The sequence below is a fragment of the Solanum stenotomum genome, chromosome 6 (assembly GCF_019186545.1).
Source record: "Solanum stenotomum isolate F172 chromosome 6, ASM1918654v1, whole genome shotgun sequence".
NCBI classification, from domain to species: domain Eukaryota; kingdom Viridiplantae; phylum Streptophyta; class Magnoliopsida; order Solanales; family Solanaceae; genus Solanum; species Solanum stenotomum.
Window position 1 is genome coordinate 39,808,708 of NC_064287.1, and position 8,109 is coordinate 39,816,816.

The window sequence follows — 8,109 nt, forward strand, 5'->3', positions numbered from 1 at the left end:
CCCCATTACCGCAAAATAAGTCGATTCCTACATTTTTTTAAATTTCTGGAAGTTTTTGGCTAATCAGTTATATTATAGTATATAAAGGCATTAATTGACTGAAAGAGTGTTTATTATGGGTGATTCCCTTTTCAAACATCTGACTTATATACATCAAAGTCGACTTAAGAAGCACAAAAAAAAAATTAGTTCACTTGACTGAAAGGAGAGGGATAAGAGTAGTTTTTTTTCAATAGGTTAGCTACCTATTGCATGAGTCCTAACCTGAAAAGACACTAACAAATTGTTAATGAATGTGAACAAAGTCATGGAGATGGAATCAACTCAGTAGAATTAAGTTTTTTATGATTGTTGAAGTGACTGAACAAAATATTCGATTAATTTAATATTGAATCACAGATCTCCATAGACAACTAATGGTAGGGGCTGCATTTTTTGGAACGAAAGATAGTGTCAAGAGGATGTTATTCAAGAACCGCGTCTCATATAGATCTCGTCGGCAATTGATAATATAATGTTGCATCCGAATAAAGTGACATGTACTGGTGAATAATTGCAATGTGACTATACCATATAAAGAGAAGACAATATATCAAGTTTTTCCTGGTAACCAGGTTTGGTCCTCCGTATAGCAACCCAACCGGTATACACCCCATAGAGAAAATTAGGTTGTGAGGTAAGTAACTATTAAGCAATCATTAGTCAATATCATTATATAACACCCCAAGAATCTCTAAGCTAAGATCCGAACCGTTCTTCATAAGTGTATAGGGTTGTACCAGATGATTCTTAATTGTGCTTAGGTGTTAAAGTCAATTATTTAGTGTGGGAGGATATTTGAAGATTAATTAAGGTAATAATAATCCTCTAACACAAAGTTGAGGTAAAAGTTTCTTAATTGGTTGGGTTTCCATATAAGATTTTACTTTAGTCAACTTCAAACGACCATATCTCTTGGAATATGAAGAGTTAGAAGATTCATAACCTATTAAATTAAAGGTTTATGATTGTTCAAATTTCAAATTTAATAAGTTAAAGACTAACTTTAAAAGAAAAAAATAGCATATGAACCCACCCCGACTCCAAGTAGGTCGTGGATTGGGCCGAACAACCTTTCTTCTACTCCAAACCCGGCTCCGGATCGATCGTAAACTTACCTAATTACAAAAAGATGTCAATGGTTTGGATTGGCCTGGACCGGCCCACATGACAAATTTACATAGCACAAATTTATATTCACGTCATATCTGAAAATTGTCAATTTTAGAAGTGGTGTTTTAATTTATGTGACAAACTTACATCACTAATTCATAGTCACGTCAAATCTGAAAATTGAAATTACATGCTAAAAAAAATTAAACAAGTATATTTTCTCATGAAATTTTTCATTATCAAATTTGAAAATTGTCAATTTTAGAAGACGTAAACAGCTTTGCAGGTAAAGGTGTGTGGTCACAAAAATTATAATTTTCTTAATCGAGGCAATTAAGTAGGGAGAATGAAATATCAAGTACTTCATCTGTTTTAATTTATGTAACAAATAATCATGGAATTAATTTTTTAAAATTACAATTTTAGTATATTATTATATTTATATAATTATAAAAACTTTATACTAACAATAAGAATAAGATGTTATTATATTCTTTAAAAAAATTGAATAATTAAAAATTAAATATTATCACATAAACAGAAAGGATAATATAAATTGTCAAATCAAAATACAGCTTCATATGCAGGCTGCTGCCCACAGAATAATGAATTATTTGCATATTTGTAAGCAGTAGTAAGATATAAAACAAAGACCCACATTGTCAACTTCTATAATTTGCCTTGCATGTGACTATTATTTTTTCTAGTATAATGGCTGGTTGTACCCATTTTTTTTATTTTATTGTTTTCATTTTTCGTGTGTTGTTAGCATATTGATTCTGACTTTAGGATAATTGGCCTGATCTGTCTTGTGCAAGAAAAATAATTCATTCAACTACCCCCTCCTTAATTTTACTTTCTTCATTTTGTATTTGACTTAAAATTGGTGAGACTGCTCCACTTTTAATTAGAGGTTTCGGGTTCGAGCCCTGGATATGGAAAAAATCTTATTGGGAGCGCCACTCTCGAATGGGCCGCTGCAGTGCGCGATCCGAATTTAGCTAGGGCTTCAATGTGGGATCCGAATACTGAGTGGGAAATTTTTTAAAAAAAACATCTTTTAAGAAGTACTTTCTCAGTCTCATATTAACTGGATTTGTGAGACAATGCATACTTATTAAGAAAAATATTTAAGGACATATTTTCTACTATTATTCTTTGTGAAATCATAAATATAACTTTATAAGTAGTACAATTTATCTCCTAGAAAATATCAACTTCATTAAAGGAAAGGGAAAATATGAAAAAAAATTCCAACATCCATCTTGAACTTTAAATAATGAAAAATCCCCAATAAATTAGTTAATATGAAAAAGAGTGAGTAATAAATAAAATAATAATTTTATTATATTATTTTTTAAATATAATAAATTTAATATTTTGAGAAATGATTATATAGTCAATAATAAAGATTAATATGTATGAAATGACAAGTTAACTCTTAATTTTTTAAATTGAAAATCTATTTTAATATAGTGAAAATGAACCGAGAGTATCATATTGCATCTCTAATGATAGAAAAAATTAGGGAAAATGAAGCATGTTTGCAGGTATGGTCCCTCGCTTTGGGTTCCTTGTGCATTTAGACTCCTACAAATTCTTTACACTATTAATTTGGGATTTTCTTTTCTTCACGGATGAAACAAAAATATATAAAAACCAGCAATTATTGGGATTTTAATTTTTAGGAAACAAAAGATCACGGACAATATCACTGTATTTTTCATCAATCATATCAGGGAAATAATATGAAAACATTCATTACCAATCAGACACTCCATAATATTATTATTATTATTATTTCTTGCATAATAATTCATATATTATTGTTTACAAACTCTTTAATATTACTTATATTTGATGTATATGTATATTTTAATATTAAAATATTAAAGTGTATAATAATTAGTGGATTTAAAGTGGAGAAAGTGGTGACATTATTCGTTATAACTCATGTAATCATTATGACATATTTTTCGTTAAAATGGATGAAAAGTATTATATTGTGTTTATATTTTGAGGTTTATTTAGTGTAAAAAAGAGTTGAGACCCTAAAAAAATTATAAGGGTGTGTTTGATATAAAGGAAAACATTTTTGTGAATTGGTTGGACAAAATTTGTTGGATTTTTTTTCTAGAAAAACAAGTTCCTCAAAAATGAAAAAATGATTTTGTTAATAAAAATTGGAAAACTAGTTTTATTAGTGACATTTTATGTTTATTGTATCCTTCCATCCACTCACCTAACGCCATTTATCCTTGTCCTTTACCATCTACCCCCGAGGCCCTACACCCACTCCCTCTCAACCCTATGACTTTTGCTACATTACATATAAACGCTCTTGATAAAAAAAATAATTAAAAAATCTTACTTGCCAAGAAATAAATAAAAAATCAATTTGTTTTTCAAGTTCTTCGTACAAAATATATTTAAGTCTCCAACTTATAGACCCACTTTAATTCATTCAAATCTAACTTACCCTTTTTTTTTAGAATTAAAATAAAACTCAAAATATGTGAGTCCTTTATCCATTAAAATTAAAGTAAATACAATATTGACTCCTTAAATCCTTATATTTGTATATTTGTAACTTCTGAGTTTCTTCAAAAAAAATCCGTTCTTGTTCATCAATCATCATTATTTGGCATCTCAAATCTCTCCGCATCATGTAAGTATTTTTTGCTATTCTATTTTAAGTATTTACGTGCTTAAATTTTTATTTTTGTTTGTTCATAATAATAATTTTATTTTTTCTATGTTACAGTGAAACAATTTAGAATTCATTAAATTGATTACAATTGTCCGCAATCGTCTATTATTTGATCCTCAATTACTAATGGTGCATATTACATCATATTAGTCTAAATTTAATGCAGAGGTATTATTCTAAAAAAAATCATAAACGTACAAAGTCAATCTTAACAACTCAAGTTTCAACTGACTTGGAAGAACAAGTCAATTAGTCAAAAAAAATATCAACGAAGTAAAGGAATTGATTTAAGTTCATTGCCGATTGATGTTAATTTATAAAAAGATATTAATCGTATTTATTTGCAATACCATCGGTTAAATAATGTTAGTATAAAATTCTATTTAATAATTTGAAGATGTGAGTGGTTTAATTTAAAATTTGAAAACATTAAAATTTAATAAACAGTGGGTAATTTTTAAAAAAAAAAAAACTTAATCAAAAATTTATAATTTTAAGAAAAATATCATTTCATAAAGTTCACTATTAATGTCTCCTTCAAATACTTGGAGGCATAAAGCAAAAGCTTCATTAATTTTCTTTTTGAATCATTCTTGTCCCTTAAATGGTGACACCACTTTAAAAAAATCATATGTACGCCACTATATCAAAAGTTATGTTGATGAATTAATTAAGATTATATCGCAGTTTAAATCTCCTTTTGAAAAGAAAAAAAAAAGCAAAACATTGAATATTTATTTATTCAATTTATATTTTAACGGTCATTTATAGTATATTCATCAACACTTACTAATCATCATTAATTTATTGTCAAAGTCAAAGATACATTGTAAAAATCCCTTATTACAACTTCTTGCATGTGAATTAAATGATATGTTTAGGTCAACTTCTCCAGATTGACTTGTAATATAGATATCACCCAGGCTGTAATGTTGCAACCGATCGAATAATGTATCGTATTGTATTATGTTATATTGTATTATTTTAATAAATATAATATTTGGATAGAATGTATCCTTCTCTGTGTTACATAATATCACACATCAGAAATTTGAATGATAAACATATAAGAAAAGTAGGATACAGGCTAGAGCTATTATGAAATAGGTAGGGTAAAGGATAAAATAAAATTATTAAATAATAAATAAAGATATATAAAATGAGGAAAAAAATACTAAGATAACAACGTGATCACACCAAATTGATCGCTAAATAATACGATATAATAAAACTTAAGTAACAATCAAAACAAACATATACTTAAACTAACAATATAAAATATACAACAAGTAACAACCATCAAAAACATTGTACTTAGTGGTATCAAAGGTTACAGAAGAAAACNCAGTAATGTAGGTTATTTGAAGTTACATAAAAATATTATAAATCACAATAATTAATAACTTAAAACATTTTTTTAAAAAAGATGAAAATTTGGATGACTCTCCAAAATTTATTTGTGTCACATAAATTGAGACAACAAAAATAACATTTATTGGGTCCATTTTAATTTATTTGTCTTATTTTTTTTGTGTTTTTTATTTTTAAAAATTGCGTAAAAATACTATAAATCATGATAATTGACAACATAAAATATGTTTTCAAAAAAATACAAAAACTTCCATTGATTCTTGAAGTGAATCTATCATAAAAATACTATAAATCATGATAATTGACAACATAAAATATTTTTAAAATGTTGTATGTGGTAGTCTTATTATGCCTTAAATAGTGTCAAAGAAAGTACAGGTTTATGATAAAAAAACTTATTCTTTTATCCACGCAAACAGTCGCTTCAAAAACTTCGTTATTAGCCCCAAAACATACCATTTATATTATTGGGCCCGTGCATAGCACGGGCACCATTATCTAGTACATATATAAAGAGCTATATCCACCCCGTTTATACTGCCTAGCAGGGTGTCAAACGTGGTTTACTTATACTAATCGTTTATAAAAACTTATTTAATTCAAACAAATCAAGAATATTTCCATGTAATGACTACTAAACAATCTTTTTATCTTTTTTAGCATCTTGTATTATCACTGCCTATAGAAAGAGAGAAAGAAAAACTCATTGGCCTGATCTGTCATGGGGAAATGGTCAGTTTCATGAGGCATGTTTAAAAAATGAGTGAAAACAGACTTTCATTTAATTAAGGCAATGCATTTGAGTGTAAAAAAATATGAAAAATTGATTGAATCTAATTGAATGGAATTGATTTATATCTTTTTTTATAAAATTGTGGACTTTTATCTAGTGTATAACTGTCATGAATAATTGGGATGGTCTTTTTAGTTTATAAAGAAAAAAACTCAAAAAATTCTCGTACCGAATCGAATAACCTTATATGTAAATATATTTTGTATATTAATAATATGTCAAATTTAATATTTAAATATATTTTATACTCCTAACATCTTTTAAATATAAATATAACATAAGTCTTAGGCCTCTGGTGAGTGGTGAGTGGTGACTGGACTACTTTGGGTCTTTGTTCTTTAATTAGTCTTTAATTAATTAGGTTTAAAATTAAAAGATACTATGATTGATACTCTGTCAAACAATATGACAAAATGTATGCAAGCACTCCCATTAAATGTTTAAAATCAAACAATACTGCAACAAGGTTTTATATTCTTGACTTCTTGGTGAAGAATTGAAGTGCTTTTTCAAGAATATACTTTCGAAAGAAATATTTTAATTATAATATATTTTGAGGTGATATTTTTAAAGTAAAAAAAAATATGAAAAATTAACTAAATCGTACCGAGACCGAAGAAAAATCAATATGATTGAGATAGTTTTTAAAAATATTAAATTTTGATTATATATTATAAAATACTCAAAAAAATTGAAATAGTATAATTTTTTAAAAGTAAACCACCGAGCCGTTCCATTTACACCCTAATGCATTCTTATGATAGAAAAATTAGAAATATGGAGTTGGGATTTTTGCAAATATGATCCTTCAATTTGATCTTCATGTGCATTCCAACTTGTACAATTCTTTAATCTTCATTATATAGAATGTAAACACAATTTTTTTAAGCGTGCGAGATTGAAAAAAATCAAACAACTTTTGAGTAAGTTATTTTTTAACCGCGTAACCATATACATTGATTTAATTGTATAAAAAATTAATTTTCATTATTATACCATGCATATTTTATTCTAATTTTATATTTGTTGTGAAACAAGTTATATATGTAAAGGGCCTATGAATTAGAAGTAATGAAATAAGAAAAGATAGAGTAAATATGAGAATGTTTTATTTAAGATTAGGTTTAATTAGCATCCGATTAAAAGAAAGTATGGATTCGAATGATTAAATTATGTGTTTTACGAAGAAAATGTTGCAAAGCCACATAATTAATTATCTTTTCAAGCCAAGGCAAATAGCAATCAAGATTGAAGGTTTAATCAAAGAAAAATAAAATGAAAGAAGAGATAGCCCATAACTCATAAGTAGTCACTTTCTTGTTATATCCTTTATCAGTCATTTAAATGAATAATAAATACTTATAAGTGATGGAGACAAATAATTCAAATAATTAAGGAAATAAAGAAGATTTTTCAATTTTATAGTCTTAATTTAAATCTATGTCAAATATATCAAAATATTCTTTAATCTCGTGACTTTAAACATGTCACGTGGATAATTGAAATTAAAGTGTTATCAAGAAAAAAAAAGTTCTTTTCTAAACAGATTAAAAAAAATAGATATTTTTTTTTTAAAATATGTAATATTTTTAAAAATATATGGAGAATGATTGAAAAGGTGAGAACAAGATCAAATATAATTTAATTTAATTTGAATAATCAATTGACAATATTATTATAACATATATCAATTTCATATATCGAGTAGGTAGCATCTAATTTAATTTATTTGTCGATATTGGTGGGAGTCTTGTTTCCCACCTTTCCCCTCCTTATCTTCTTCATTCCCTTATGTATTGCAAATACTATTATAAAATTAAAAAGTTTATTATAAAATTATTTTTTGACGTAAGAAAAATGGCAGATGTGTTCCTTGAGGAAAGTGATTGTCGTTTTTTCTTTCATTAAATTAGTAAACTCTACATGTGAATTTCGTGTAGGATATGATATATTTATTATCATATTGGGAGTTGGGTGGGGGTTGGAAATGGTCCTTTTAAAACATTAATTTAATAATGAAATATGCACTCAACTATGCATGTCCACACACACACAGATATATATATATATATATATATATATA